At 39.0% G+C, this 15,125-nt stretch overlaps 1 protein-coding gene across 5 annotated transcripts in view; it reads right to left on the bottom strand.

The window, feature by feature from the left end:
* E2f1 (E2F transcription factor 1) overlaps positions 1 to 15,125 on the bottom strand; it is a 269,882-nt gene that overhangs the window by 116,617 nt on the left and 138,140 nt on the right. The window contains exon 1 of one of the 5 annotated variants that reach the window (XM_067757850.1): positions 6,948 to 7,917. The exons of the other annotated variants lie outside the window; for them this stretch is intronic. The gene's annotated coding sequence lies outside the window, so the exon portion shown is untranslated. Of the gene's footprint in view, positions 1 to 6,947; positions 7,918 to 15,125 lie in introns of those variants that run through there. 5 annotated transcript variants of the gene reach the window in all.

Genomic DNA, 15,125 nt, shown 5'->3' with positions numbered 1-15,125 from the left:
AATTGTTGCATACTTTAAGGCGGGCATTTAACTTTTCTCTCGCCATGGTTTTCACGTAATTTTTACAAAGATTTTCTGTGAGAGCAACCCTTGTGAAATTTTCAAGCGAATAATTTTCAAATAAGTGCTAATGGTTGCGAAATTTCTAAAAAAAACGAGTCAAAAAGCTTAACGGGTTAAAAATTTTACCACAAAAACGTTAAGTTTTACTTTACAATAGCGAATGCGACATTTCGTTAACTAAATATTTATTTTTTTTTATTTCCGATAATTGATTAAAGGAAAAACTTAAAACAATTTTGCAACTGAAACTATGCAAACCTATCTTCAAATTGGGATAAAGTTTACAACAACTAAGGCATGACGTGGCTGAATGCATATGTAAAACCTCAACCATAGCAGGAGTGCGGGTTCAAATTCCACTCCCGGGAGAAAAGACTTTGAAGAGATTTACAAGGTATAATCGAAACAGCTGTCGCCTTGTTCGTCCTGATTTCACGTTGTCAAAATTTTTCCTAAATTATTAAATAATCTTCAAAACGTTTTCGGAAAAATTCGAAAATTCGAGATACGAAGCATGCATAACTGAAACACCCTTCGGAAAAAAATGATAACAATCAGTACGAATTCCGAGAGACCCATGTATAACTTGCACTTTGATTGATTCAAATTGATTGGGCGATTCAAAAAATTCCAGTAAACTCTGAATAAAAAATTCTAAATTTTCGAAAAAATTTCTGGAATTTTCGAATTTCTTCGAAAACGTTTTTGAGAATGGTTTGCATAGTAACAAAATTGATAGACGATTTTCCTTAAATGTTCAAAAATTGAAACAGAATAATTTAATTGACAGAATTTGATAAAAATCGTCACTGCTATTTTCCTGCTCGCTGCTGTACATTCGTTCAAGCGGGCTGAAAATATAAACATCGAAGTGAGCTCAAACAAACCGTTTTAAATTCTATTGAATATGTTAATACCGATAATTGAACGTGTAATACAATTTAGTAAAAAAGAATATGGCAAGAAAAGACCAAAATTAGAAATGCGGGCAAAAAGATATTGAGAAAAAGTATATACGTAAGTCGGCATATGCATTGGCAGAACACAGTTAAAATAAAAAAATGCCAACAAAAAATAACCCTATAGAAAAATGTGAAAGACCGAAAAATTGTGAGCTCGTTGCTCGTTTACAATTCAACAAAAAACAGAAAAAAAATGATGAAAAAAATATTCGTAGTCTCGTTGCCATAATCGTTCTTGGTCGTCTCGTCTGGTCTGGTCGAATACGAAATCGAATTTGTGAAACGGTGAATGTTGGAACAAAAATAATATGGATGGAATGGATGTATGTATGAATTATTCCCGCCATTTTGTAGAGAAAATACAAAATAAAAGTTGTTGCTGCTATTTTATATTTATATTTTGTTATTGCCCATATCTACAAAAAGAACTCAACGTTATTTTGCTGTTACTTAAACGCAAAAATATATAACAACAAATATAGGCACATAAGTATATGAATTGCCATGGGCTGATAGTAGATCGGTTGTGGTGGTTGGTTCATTTGTAGTTGATGATAATGATGAAGTTCTTTTTGAAGGCGAAGGTAAATGTTGCCAATAATGCCAATTACAGATATTACCAGCTTTTTCACTTACGCAGCGCACGCAGGGATCGAAAATAATAGGCAATTTCAACTACAAATAGTTTTTTGTTTTTGTTTTTGGGGTTTAGGAAAACTGAAAAAAATTTGATGTCCAAAACATTTCAAGCCGTTTGAAAAATTGATAAAAGAGTTGCGTAGAACTGTTTCAATGAATCAACAAATGTCAAAACAAGTAAGGAAGGCTATGTTCGGGTGTAACCGAACATTACATTCTCAGCTGACAAATTACAGCTTGCAAAACTTTTAAATTAAAAAAAAAAATAAATAAATGCAAGGCGCGATAACCTCCGAAGAGATCTAAGGCCGAGCTTCTCTTCCAATTTGCGCCGTGCTCCTCTTGCTTTTCCCTACAAATTGGCCGGACGGGACCTACATGTTTTATGCCGACTCCGAACGGCATCTGCAAGGCAGATGAGTTTTCACTGAGAGCTTTTCATGGCAGAAATACACCCGGAGCGCTTGCCAAACACTGCCGAGGGGCGACCCCGCTTAGAAAAATTTTCTCCTAATTGAAAAACTTTATTTCAAAAATTTTGATGTTGCTTTGCCCGGGGTGTGAACCCAGGGCATACGGTGTGGTAGGCGGAGCACGCTACCATTACACCACGATGGCCGCTTTTAAATTACCTTCTTTTAAAAGTGGGCGATGCCACACCCATTGTCCAAAGTTTTACTAATTTTCTATTCTGCGTCATAAGGTCAACCCACCTACCAAGTTTCATCGCTTTATCCGTCTTTGGTAATGCATTTTTGCACTTTTTCGGGTTTTCGAAATTTTCGATATCGAAAAAGTGGGCGTGGTTATAGTCCGTCTTCGTTCTTTTTAAATAGCGATCTGTGATGAGTGCAGAGGAACTTACATACCAAATTTCATTAAGATGCCTCAAAATTTACTCAAGTTATCGTATTTACGGACGGACGGACATGGCTAAATGCATTCCTTTTTCGCCCAGATCATTTTGATATAAAGAAGTCTATGTCTATTTCGATTAGTTTATACCGTTACGGGGTACCGTTATGCGAACAAAATTAATATACTCTGTCAGCTCTGCTCAGCGCAGTATAAAAATTAAGAGGACTGCAAGGAACAAAAAAACAGGTGAGTGTATAACATAATCCTGACTTAAACGATACTGTATACATAATCCCGAAACACAATCCATATTCAACGAAATCCCGATCAATCATAATCCAGTCACGACAATATTACGACAGGACAAAAAATCCCTACCAAGTACGCACATTATTCGGCATAATAGTAACCGAAGGTCACCGATTCAAGTGACGGGATAACCAAAACCCCAGCGGGTTACGGGCTTGGAATATACCCGCGATAGTTATGCCTGTCGTAACAGGCGACTAAAATACCAAATTGATTCAAGGGGTTGTGTAGCGCAACCCTCTCAAGGAGTTGCCAGCGCAATACATAGCTACTGCAATCCAATTGTCAACCAACCTCACCTGCCCGTGGCGAATCCCGTTTCATTAACAGCCAAGGTTCTGGCGACCCCGAACTACTAATGGATCTAGGGGGTGGGAGGGCGGTATGGCCTAGAAGGTTTCATGTGGTCATACCAAATCGTTCCCGAGATGGTCGGGCTAGTACCCTTATGGTGCTTGTTACCGGAACTTACCTGATCTGCATCCGGAAAAGGACCATGAACATCGATAACACACCCCAAGGCCTTCGGGGAGTGTCCTTATCGCTACAGCAACAACTACAACAACGGGATAACCAATATTAACATTGTTTAAATAATTTTTCTAAAATTGGGTCGCCCCTTAGCAGTGATTTAGCAATAACTCCGCGTGTATTTCTGCCATGGAAGGATTCTGATCAAAAAAATGCATCGCAAATGCCGTTCGGATGCAGCATAAAAATCATGCCGATTTGTATGAAAAATAAAAAACCGACACACCACCAATTGAAAGAGAAGACCGAACTTAATTTCATCGGAAGGAATATCACGCCAAATTATTATTATTATTTTCCCCATTAAGAAACTCCGGCGGCCAGGTTAGCAGATGAGCGCCTCCTAGGCATCACAAACAACATGGGTGGCCACAAGGGGGTATCTACCTGAAAACAAAGGAAACGAACAGTTAACAAAACACTCAAAATACACTGCCATCAATAAGGTTCTGATTAGGGCAAACTGGAATATACTACTACATGGCTAGTGAAGTCTTCAAGTACATTCTAAGACACGTTGCCAATAGCGTGGATAGCTGACATACTATTGTTTAGCACCCGTTCTCGTTGCTCTGTATACAATATCCCATAAGGACTTAAAATGCGGCTCCCGCGACTAAGCGATCCTTAAACTTCTTGTAGCGATAACAATACTCCCCGCTTGTTTTGGAGATTATTGTCGATGACGATGGTCCTTCGCTTGATTGACGTTCCGGAAATTAGCTCCATAAACGTACAAGCCCTCTATCTCCGGAACGATTTGATATGACTATCGAACATTCTAGGTCTGTGTGATTTATTTCCCTCTCACAAGAAGCATGCATACCACGGGATTTGCCTTTACGCTAGTATAAAGTATGAATGTTGGAGATTGAGTTCAATATTCAGCTCCCGAGAAGCTAACTGCCGAAATGAAACTCAGAGACATGTCCCAGTAACCATCGCCGACTTTGTAATTTTTCTCTAACATCAATAACAAAAAAAATACTATTTTCATCGTTTATTTAGGGTTCAAAGCTGATAATAACACATGGATATTGGATAAAACCGTTTTACCGAATAGCACAATCGTTAAGATTAACGTTAAGATAATGTCGACTGCGACGTAGTAAAAATATTTGGTGAATCCCACTATTGTAGGGGTTGAACTGGCCGTTCAATAAAAACCTCACGTAGACTGAATTTTTTCATTGTGTTAAATTACGATTTTTTACTTGCGATAGCGACTTTGCTCAGTAATGGAATTCACCAACTTTTTTTAAACAATTTTCGTGATAGATATATTGGAAAATCGATAAATATAACGATTTTGGTATTCAGCAACCACTTTTTGTCAATATTCGTAAGTAAAAGATCGTTAGCTGGAATTCTGTAACTTTTTTCTTCGCAAATTTTGCGGCTATTATCGGAAAGTAATGTCAGTAGGGGAATCCACTAACTTTTTTAACGAATTTCGCTGTCGCTATGTAACGAACCGTTTCATATGCCGATTTCAGTAGTGGAATTCACTAACTTTTTTACCACATTTGCCATCGCTTTATTTGCGAATCGATAACTATAACGATTTCGTTATTCAGTAACTATCCTCATGTTCCAATGACACATGTACCAGATACGGATAGAGATTTAACCTGCAAATGCAACAACAATGTGAACCATATGGTTAAATCTCTATCCGTATCTGGTTCATGTGTCATTGGAACACGAGGTATTTTGTGTCGGTATTTGTTTATCGACGATTAGCTGTGTTGTTAAATAAACGGCATGTAAATTGGCTGCGAAATTAATATTTCTGTAAATTTTAGTTAAAAAAGAAAATCTGAACTTTAACTAAATACTTTCCAATACGAAAAGCTGCTTTATTTATAAATCAAAACGCATTTGAGTACTTGGCTTACGTTTTATCACAAGATGAAGAATTATAGGTAAAAAGTAGGTAAAAACTTGCACAATAATGACTTTTCAGAGTAGTTACTATACGGAATTTATTTATTTTTGGCATCCCTTTTGTGCTTTTCGCATTTTTTGGGTTTCGTTAAGTTGTGCTGCCACCTTTCTACTATTAAAACGAAATTTAAATGTCAACTATTTCGAGTCGTTAAAACTAAGTTAGTGAATAGTACAATCGATAAGGCAAGCGACAAAATCGTTAATTAAAATGTCGACAAATCGCATCGTTATAAGTTAGTGAATTCCGATTATCGAATGTACTATTCACTAACTTAGTTTTAACGACTCGAAATAAATTACACTTAAATTTCGTTTTAATAGTTGAAAGGTGGCAGCACAGCTTAACGAAACCTAAAAAATGCTAAAAGCACAAAAGGAATGCCAAAAACATATAAATTCCGAATACTAACTGCTTTTAAAAGTCATTATTGTGCAAGTAAATGCGGTATTAATTTCTTTTTTTCTCTGTTGATTTCGCAGTTATTCTTGTACCCCTTAATTGACCATCAAGTTTAGAAATAATATCATGAGCCAAATCTGGGGTTAGTCGTTACAGCTTTCGAAACTCCCTTGCATTCAAGTGGAAAGGGTTATCTACTTCTCTAAGAAGGTGTCTGTCCACTGGCGATGGACTTAGTAATTCTTCTTCTTGTGATAAAACGTACGCCAAGTACTCAAATGCCATTTGATTTATAAATAAAGCAGCTTTTCGTGCTTGAAAGTATTTAATTAAAGTTCCAATTTTCTTTTTTAACTAAAATTGCCAGAAATATTAATTCCGTGATTTTTAACGCAACCAATTTACTTGCCGTTTATTTAACAACAAAGCTGATCGTCGATAAACAAATATCGGTACAAAATAGTTACTGAATAACGAAATCGTTATAGTTATCGATTCGCAAATAAAGCGATGACAAATGTGGTTAAAAAATTTTGTGAATTCCACTACAGGTTTACTGTCACTCACTGAGGTGAATGAATGATACGAATTCTGGTTCACGCGAGAAAATATGACTCGGTGCGTTACGCATAAGCCCCTAAATTTCAACAAGTCGCATCGTTAAAACTCAGTGCATTCGCCAAATAGCAGCTGTAGGCGAATTCACTACCTTTTAACGATACGAATTGTCGAAATTTTAAGTAACGATTTTTCGCTTGCGATAACGACTTTGCTATTCACTAACTCAGTTTAGACATCGCTAATGTGATGACAATTTTATTTCCTTCAACTGGAAGAAAAATGGCTGAACAGATAATGCTGTTAAAAAATGTTAAACATTCTTCAACAATTTAGCAATAATATCGATAACAGGTTGTTACTGACAGTCGAAATAGATATATTTATCGATTCGTTATATATATATATAGATGGCGAATGTCGTTAAAAAGTTACAGAATTTCAGCACTGATGACAGATTACCGAATATCGACAAAAAATTTATATTGAAAATGGAATTCGTTACATAGTGATAGAGAATTTTGTTAAAAGTTAGTGAATTTATTTCCCTGTTGACATTATTCATAAAAATCTCAAATTCACAACTCTGGATCTAAGGATCGTCGACTTCTTTTTATCAACATTGAAAGTTGGTTTATTTCGTTACGATTATTGGAAGTTTCCAGATATTCACAAACCTTCCGAGTATTGACGAATCACATTTTTCGTTGATGTTCGTTTTTTTGGTGTTTAAATACTTTTTCTCACGCCTGGCTGGCTATGTAGTTGTAATTAGAGTAATTCCGGGATACGAAGTCAGTGTTGTTGTAATTGTTGCTGTTACTTTACATATGTAGGTATGTCAATATGGTGGCACGACAGTCAAAAATGAACGATGCACAAATACAAAAAACAAGAATAACAAAGTTAGCAACAATTGTGTGCGAGTTAATACGAAACACTCGATAAATACGCAGCAACAAATATATATTAATAATAGCACATTGTTTAAAGTAAACAAATAACATTTTAAAAATTTTGAAATTTTTTAATTTTAGATTTGTCGTAGAGAACCACAATTTTTCGCATGAATACAAATTTAGAAAATTTTCACAAAAAAAAAGTTAACAAAAAACTGGATATTCAACAGAGTTTAGTTCAACGATTGATTACAAAAACAATAACAATAATTAACTGAGCACATTTTAACGACAAAAAGTTTTTTTTTTATTTCTTTTTTTGGGCAACACATTGCACACACCACTGGGTGGGTGGGTGGTTGGTAAGCGAGCGGTGTGTATGTAGATGGTGGGTGATTGGGTGTGTTGTTTAGCTTTTGCACATAATTTATTGTTGTTTTGCAAATTTTTTCTACGCATTTATGCCACAAACGCAAGGTAGAAACAGATTTGCTGCGTTGTAGCATGCGCAGCGTTCGGCATTTTGTAAAATCACTACACCGCCTGGCGCCGCCATCATGTCTCAGTGGGTTGATGAATTTTCGGTATCTTTGTTAGATACTGAATTTCGAAATTAAATTTGAATATTTTCAATATTTTTTTTTACATTTTAGTCTAATTAACTTAAATTCCCAAAAACAAATATTCAGAATTTTGTTGCTGTAATTTTGCACATTTTCCCGAAATAAATAAAGTTCACGGCGAATTAATTCAATTCCCGCAACAAATTTTTTTTATTTATATTTTTCCAAAAACGGCTTTCGACGAAACATGTAAAACGCGCACACGCCAAAAAGTCATTGTTTTGCTTACGTTTGCAATGGGAAACTAAAGCATTGCTCAATCCGGTGCGTCGTTTTCACTGTCAATCACGAATACAACCAAAGCATTACAGTGGCAACAAACTGCGCACAGAAGGGATGAAAGAGCGTAAGAGCTGGGAGGACACACAACATGAAATGCAACCACCAGGAATTACCAATTCTTATTTCAAGTATTTCTTGGTATTGAATTTATATGTAATAGTTTGGTTAGCAGGATTTGGAGCGAATGTGAGCGCGGTAGCGGGAGAGTGTATAAATATTTGAACAAAAGCATCAGAGAAAGGACGTATGCAACTCAGCATAGAAAAAAATAGACGAATAATACAATTAAAGTATATAAACTGCATGAAAATTGGTAGAATCTCAGTGGAGGGCATACAAGTTCGGTCGGTTAGGTTGAACTGACTGGTCAATAAAGACCTCACATAGGCTGAATGTGTCCATTTTTTTGTATAGCAGGAGTGATAATATGCAGTCCGGGTATGCCGCACCCTATTTACGGATTCTGCGATCTTACATAGACCCATTTGGAAATAATTTTGCTGGAGCCCAGTATGCAGCCAATCCTATTTGTTAAGGCTGGATATAGTTCCCTCACATTATGACCATTCATAATTGCTCGTTTCGAAACATTGTCGAAAGATCCGATATTGTCGAAAGATCCGACATCGTCTAGGAAAATACCTAAGGCGCATTCCTTTTGCTGTATGGCTTAATCTATAATTTTAACACCCTATACAGTGCAGTATCTACCGACTTACCTCGGTCACCAACCCTAGCTTAAATTTTGTATCCAGAATCGCCACGAGGGATTCTTTACTGTAACGTGACCGCTTAGCGTTCTAATTCTTTATTATTTCCGTAGCTACATACATATCCTTTGATAGGACTTTCCTCAACCTTGCATTATTCGCTGTAACATTCTATCTCCTAATTTATTTCCCACGTTTATAGATCCTCAACACATCCCTATACTTGTCGCAGCATGCACAACCCTGTTGTAAGGATACTTTTACGTATAAGACATAATGCTATTGGATACCACCAAACTCTTCTACAGTGGGAACCGAATCATTACGCTAACATGTTCAAAAGCCAATTCAGACTCTAACTTTCGGCACAGAAGACTCATTGTGATACTTAAATCCAGTAAATACTGCAACGTCTTTCAAGTGGAAGTTAAAACCATGAAGAAAGCAGCAGAAATTATGTAGGAAGCGATAGTCAGGCGGCAATTAAGGCAACAATTTCTTACGGTACTTCATCAAGAGGTGTTCTAGAAGGCAAAGAAGCATTGGAAAAACTTCTCTCAGGCTGGACCATATCCCGGTCACAAAGGGATAGAAGGTAACGAAAAGACCGACGAGTTGGCAAAGCAGGGCGCAAAACTTGCTAAATCGACGATAGATGTCCCAATCAGTGGGAGAAATATGATCCATCAAGCAGGAAAGGTGTGGACAAAAGCGCGGGGCTGCAAAATTTCTAAGATCATGTGCAAAGCCTACGATATTAGACTCACAAAGTTACTCATACATATATCTGAAGAAAGAATACTTAAGGCTTACGATGGGCATATAACTGGTCACTGCCCTCTGGCGTCCCAGGCTTAAAGTGAAGCCTCGTCAGTAAAAGCAAGTGTAGGGAATGCGAGCTGCAGGAAGAAACGGGTGAGCATGTTCAGTGTTCGTGTCCTGCGCTCGCCAGGTTAAGGCTCCGGCTATTAAGGGCGGAAGAGTTGCCAGATCTCGGGGCAACAATGTAGTTATGTCCTAGAAAATTTCTAGTATTTGCCAAGAGAACGGAGTTATTCTATAACATGAGGCCTGGCGCCTGATTGGGGTTCTTTCGTTTGGTGGTCAAACTAATTCTGCTAACAGTATGGACATATGCAGTCTATGTGAGGTCTTTATTGACCGGTCAGTTCAACCTAACCTAATGGAAGGCTAGCAAGCCACTGGCTCCCAAGAAATCAACTTTTAATGGTAAAAAAAACTGAGCTCACGGTAGTGAGTTTTCTTGTATCTCACCACTTATTCCATTCACTGCGTTGGAAAATAGGCAAGAGTGGTGAGAAGTGATATCGATCAATGAATTCTCTTTTTACAATCCTCGAGTCCAAGGCTCGTCTGGCACAAGCATGAATTTCGTAAAAAGAAATGGCACCACCAACGCGTAAAACTGTTTCACGAAATGGATTGTTGAAAGAGCCGTGGCGTTAGCGGGTTTAGGAGTATAGAATATTCCCGCTGAATGGGATCTCTGTAATAAGACGCGACTAAAACCCACGGACACGAAGGATCGAGACGTTGAACAAATCGTTTCCAGGGCACTCCTTCTAGTAGAATGAGGTTCGTATACGGAATTGAATGGCCTATATCCGCAAAACTTCCCTAAACCCTGGGAAGTATTTTTTTTTGGATACATAGCAACAACAAGCCAATCTTCTAAATATACTGCAAATGAGTTCAACACTTGAGTCGTTCCTACAGAAATGAATATTTAAAAATAATTAAAAAGAGATTATTTTTCTTAAGTTGGCCTTTAAAATCTTTTAATTAACCATCAAAAATTGAATTTTGCGTATATAGATTTTTGATATCGAATTATCATATGGCTTCGTGTGTCCGCATATTATTGAAGATACAACAAAAAATACTAGTGCAATATGTATGAGGTAAGAAGGTACCTACATTTGGCAATACTAGGGATGTTACGGAACTTGACTTTATTTGAATCCGAAATAACAAGGTACAAGGAGCCCACATAAGTGGATGTCAAATGAAATCGTAGTTCAAATAAAATTCTTCATGTCGAAAGTTTCTTTAAGTTATTATTAAGTTATTGACTGGCCACTATACAATCTTCCGTTCGATTTCTCAATCGGTTTTCCAAAATGAACCTCTCGCTTCGTTCTTTATATCTCTGATTCCAAACAGTAGGTGGCGAAATCGAAATTAGACGTCGAAATCGATCGGATATTTCGACACTTCGGAATCGGAGTAGAATCACCGTAACATCCCTAGTGTATACGATATTAGGTATCCACAGTAGCTTCTTAGGTATCTTCTTCACAACAACAATAGTCAATTCGAATTGCAAACAATGAGCATTGGAAAAAAAGATCAAAGAGAGATTGAGAGTGAGAGCGAGGGATAGAGAGCTGGATAATGATCGTGTAGGAATGCAGTATGACGACAAAAAGAAAAACAGAAAAATCAAAACAAGAAATCGATGTTATTGCCTTAGCGCCTAATATGAAAAACACCAACAACATTTACCTACTCCAATGCTTTGTAGGTATGTGGCTTATGAAAGATTTTAAAAATATTTGGTCAAAAAATATGAAGAAGAACCACAAGATCAGGCAAAGAACAAAGTGTTACAATAAGACAATTTGAAATAAGAGTCAATAAGTCGAAACAGGTACCTTTGAAGCAAATTTATGAAAGCATAAATCAAAGTTGAGCAACAGTGACAAAATTAAAAAAAGAAAACAAAGAAAAGGCGAAATTTAAAATTACTAAATAAAACATAAAATAGCTAACCTCTTCAAAATTTGACCGGAGACTGAAATCCAAAGTTCCTGATCGGAGCATACAGACTTTAACTAGTCACATAGCTTGCAGTCGCATAGGTGCAGGCAATGACCCGGAATCGAGGTGAACGATTGTACATCTCTAACTGTATTTGAGAAGGTCAAATATATTTCGGAGAAGAGCAAATCGAATTCAAAAAAAAAAAAAATAAATAAATCGAATTCAGAAAAGTGCCAAAAATTTGAGAAAAGGGTAAATATATTACTGAAAGTGGCTAATCGAATTTGGAAATGAGCAAAATTGGAAAACGTCAAATCTGTTCTAGAAACGGGCAAATGTATTTCAGAAAGGAGAAAGTATATTTTAGAAAAGGTCAAATTAAATTCAGAAAAGGCAAAAGAATTTGAGAAAACGGCTAATGGAGTTCAGAAGAGGGTGGAGCCGTGTGTAGAAGTCCACGAAAGTGGGGAAAGCTTCTGACCGCCATTCACCTGGGAATGGCCAGAACGATTCTCACGCCTTTCTGCTTCTGCTTGTTTCTTCCTGAAAAGGCGTCTCGGTTCCCTTTTCAGCTCACGACAGCGTCTTTTCTTTCGGTTGCAACGCGGCATTCTTCATCGTACCAGTTGTTTTTTCGTGGTCGCCGGTAACCAATTTTTTCCTCGGCGGCAGTACGAAGTGCTTTGGAGATATGCTCCCACTTCTCCTGTATTCCGTCAGGATGAGTTGTGCTCTCAGAGAGCAGGTGTGAGAGTCGAGTTGCGAAATCATTGGCAGTCTGTTGTGATTGAAGCTTTTCGACGTCTAGCTTTCCTTGTGTTTTTTGTTCCTTGGTTTTAGCCGCGTTTATTTTAGAGTGGCCTAGCCAGGTTGTCGCCTTCTCACATTAGCTCACATCCGTTTAGCGGCTACCCAGAGGATACTTGGCCGCAAGCGACCGGCAGTAGTGAGCTGCTTGGTGCAGATGCCAGTCTGGTTGATGTCCTCGTCAAAGCAAAATCTGACATCACCGCCATCCAAGAAATGCGTTGGACGAAGCAAGGAAGAAAGAAGATCAAAAATTGTGGCATCTATTGGAGTGGCCATACGAATAAGCGCAGTTTCGGCGTCGGATTCGTGGTGGGAGAGAGACTTTGTCGCCAAGTGCTGGCGTTCACGCCTGTGAACGAGCGTCTCGCCGCTATCCGAATAAAAGCAAAATTTTTTAATATATCATTCATCTGCGCCCATGCGCCGACAGAGGACAAAGAGGATGAGGTGAAAGACACTTTTTATGAACAATTAGAACGCACATACGAGCGCTGCCCCCGTCATGATATAAAAGTCGTGCTTGGCGACTTTAACGCCAGGGTGGGCAAAGAAGGTGTTTTTGGCCATACAGTCGGAAAGTTCAGCCTACATAATGAAACTTCTCCTAATGGACTGAGGCTGATTGACTTTGCCGGTGCTCGAAACATGGTCATATCCAGCACGAGGTTTATGCATAAAAAGATACATCAAGCTACATGGCTGTCTCCTGATCAAAAGACTCGCAATCAGATCGATCACGTTGTGATAGACGGACGGCATGCCTCCAGTGTTTTAGATGTGCGCACGATCCGAGGACCTAACATCGACTCGGACCATTATCTCGTTGCAGCCAAAATACGCACCCGCCTCAACGCGGCTAAAACCAAGGAACAAAAAACACAAGGAAAGCTAGACGTCGAAAAGCTTCAATCACAACAGACTGCCAATGATTTCGCAACTCGACTCTCACACCTGCTCTCTGAGAGCACAACTCATCCTGAAGGAATACAGGAGCAGTGGGAGCATATCTCCAAAGCACTTCGTACTGCCGCCGAGGAAAAAATTGGTTACCGGCGGCCCCGAAAAAACAATTGGTACGATGAAGAATGCCGCGTTGCAACCGAAAGAAAAGACGCTATCGTGAGTTGAAAAGGGAAGCGAGACACCTTTTCAGGAAGAAAAAAGCAGAAGCAGAAAGGCGTGAGTGCGAGGAGCTTGAGCTGCTAACCACCAGGAATAACGCCCGAAAATTCTTCCAAAAAATACGGCGACAGACGGAAGGTTTTAAGACCGGGGCAAACTCCTGTAGGAATGAAAACGGCGACCTTGTAACTGATGTCCAGAGAGTGCTTAGAGTGGTCTCCTAAATGGAGGCAGCAATTCACCGCACAGAGATGAAGAACCCGATCCCGCAATCGATGATGATTGAATATATGTCCCCCCGCCCGATTATGACGAAGTTAGAATAGCAATAACCAGATTGAAAAACAACAAGGCCGTGGGCGCTGATGGATTGCCTGCGGATCTATTTAAGTACGACGGGGAGGAGTTGGTAAGGCGCATGCAGCAGCTTCTTAGCAAAATATGGGCGGACGAGTGCATGCCCGAAGGTTGGAATCTAAGTGTTCTATGCCCAGTCCACAAGAAACGGGATACTGCAAAATGCACCAACTGGCGGCCACCGTGGTGTGATGGTAGCGTGCTCCGCCTATCACACCGTATGCCCTGGGTTCAACTCCCGGGCAAAGCAACATCAAAATTTTAGAAATAAGATTTTTCAATTAGAAGAAAATTTTTCTAAGCGGGGTCGCCCCTCGGCAGTGTCTGGCAAGCGCTCCGATTGTATTTCTGCCATGAAAAGCTCTCAGTGAAAACTCATCTGCCTTGCAGATGCCGTTCGGAGTCGGCATAAAACATGTAGGTCCCGTCCGGCCAATTTGTTGGGAAAAATCAAGAGGAGCACGACGCAAATTGGAAGAGAAGCTCGGCCTTAGATCTCTTCGGAGGTTATCGCGCCTTTAATTAATTTTTTTATTTTTTTATAGTGGAATCAGAGTTCTTAATATCGCATATAAGGTCCTTTCAAGTGTATTGTGCGAAAGATTGAAGCCCACCGTTAACCGGCTGATTGGACCTTATCAGTGCGGCTTCAGACCTGGTAAATCTACCATCGACCAGATTTTCACAATGCGCCAAATCTTGGAAAAAACTTGTGAAAAGAGAATCGACACACATCACCTCTTCGTCGACTTTAAAGCCGCCTTCGACAGCACGAAAAGGAGCTGCCTATATGCCGCTATGTCTGAATTTGGTTTCCCCGCAAAACTTAAACGGCTGTGCAAAATGACGTTGAGCAACACCATCAGCTCAGCCAGAATTGGGAAGGACCTCTCCGAGCCGTTCGAAACTAAACGAGGTTTCAGACAGGGTGACCCCCTATCGTACGATTTCTTTAATTTGATGCTGGAGAAAATTATACTAGCTGCAGAACTTAACCGCACTGGAACAATATACTATAAAAGCGTGCAATTACTGGCATATGCTGATGACATTGATATCATCGGCCTAAACACCCGCGCCGTTAGTTCTGCTTACTCCAAACTGGAAAAAGAAGCGGTAAAGATGGGTTTGATGGTGAATGAGGACAAAACGAAGTACCTGCTGTCATTCAGCAAAGAGTAAGCGCATACGCGCCTTGGCAACCACGCTACTGTTGGCAGCCATAATTTCGAAATAGTAAAAGACTTCGTTTATTTGGGAACCAGCAT

Source organism: Eurosta solidaginis, chromosome 1 (genome assembly GCF_040869045.1).
Source record: "Eurosta solidaginis isolate ZX-2024a chromosome 1, ASM4086904v1, whole genome shotgun sequence".
Taxonomy (NCBI): Eukaryota; Metazoa; Arthropoda; class Insecta; order Diptera; family Tephritidae; genus Eurosta; species Eurosta solidaginis.
This window is presented reverse-complemented; position numbering and strand designations above follow the sequence as displayed.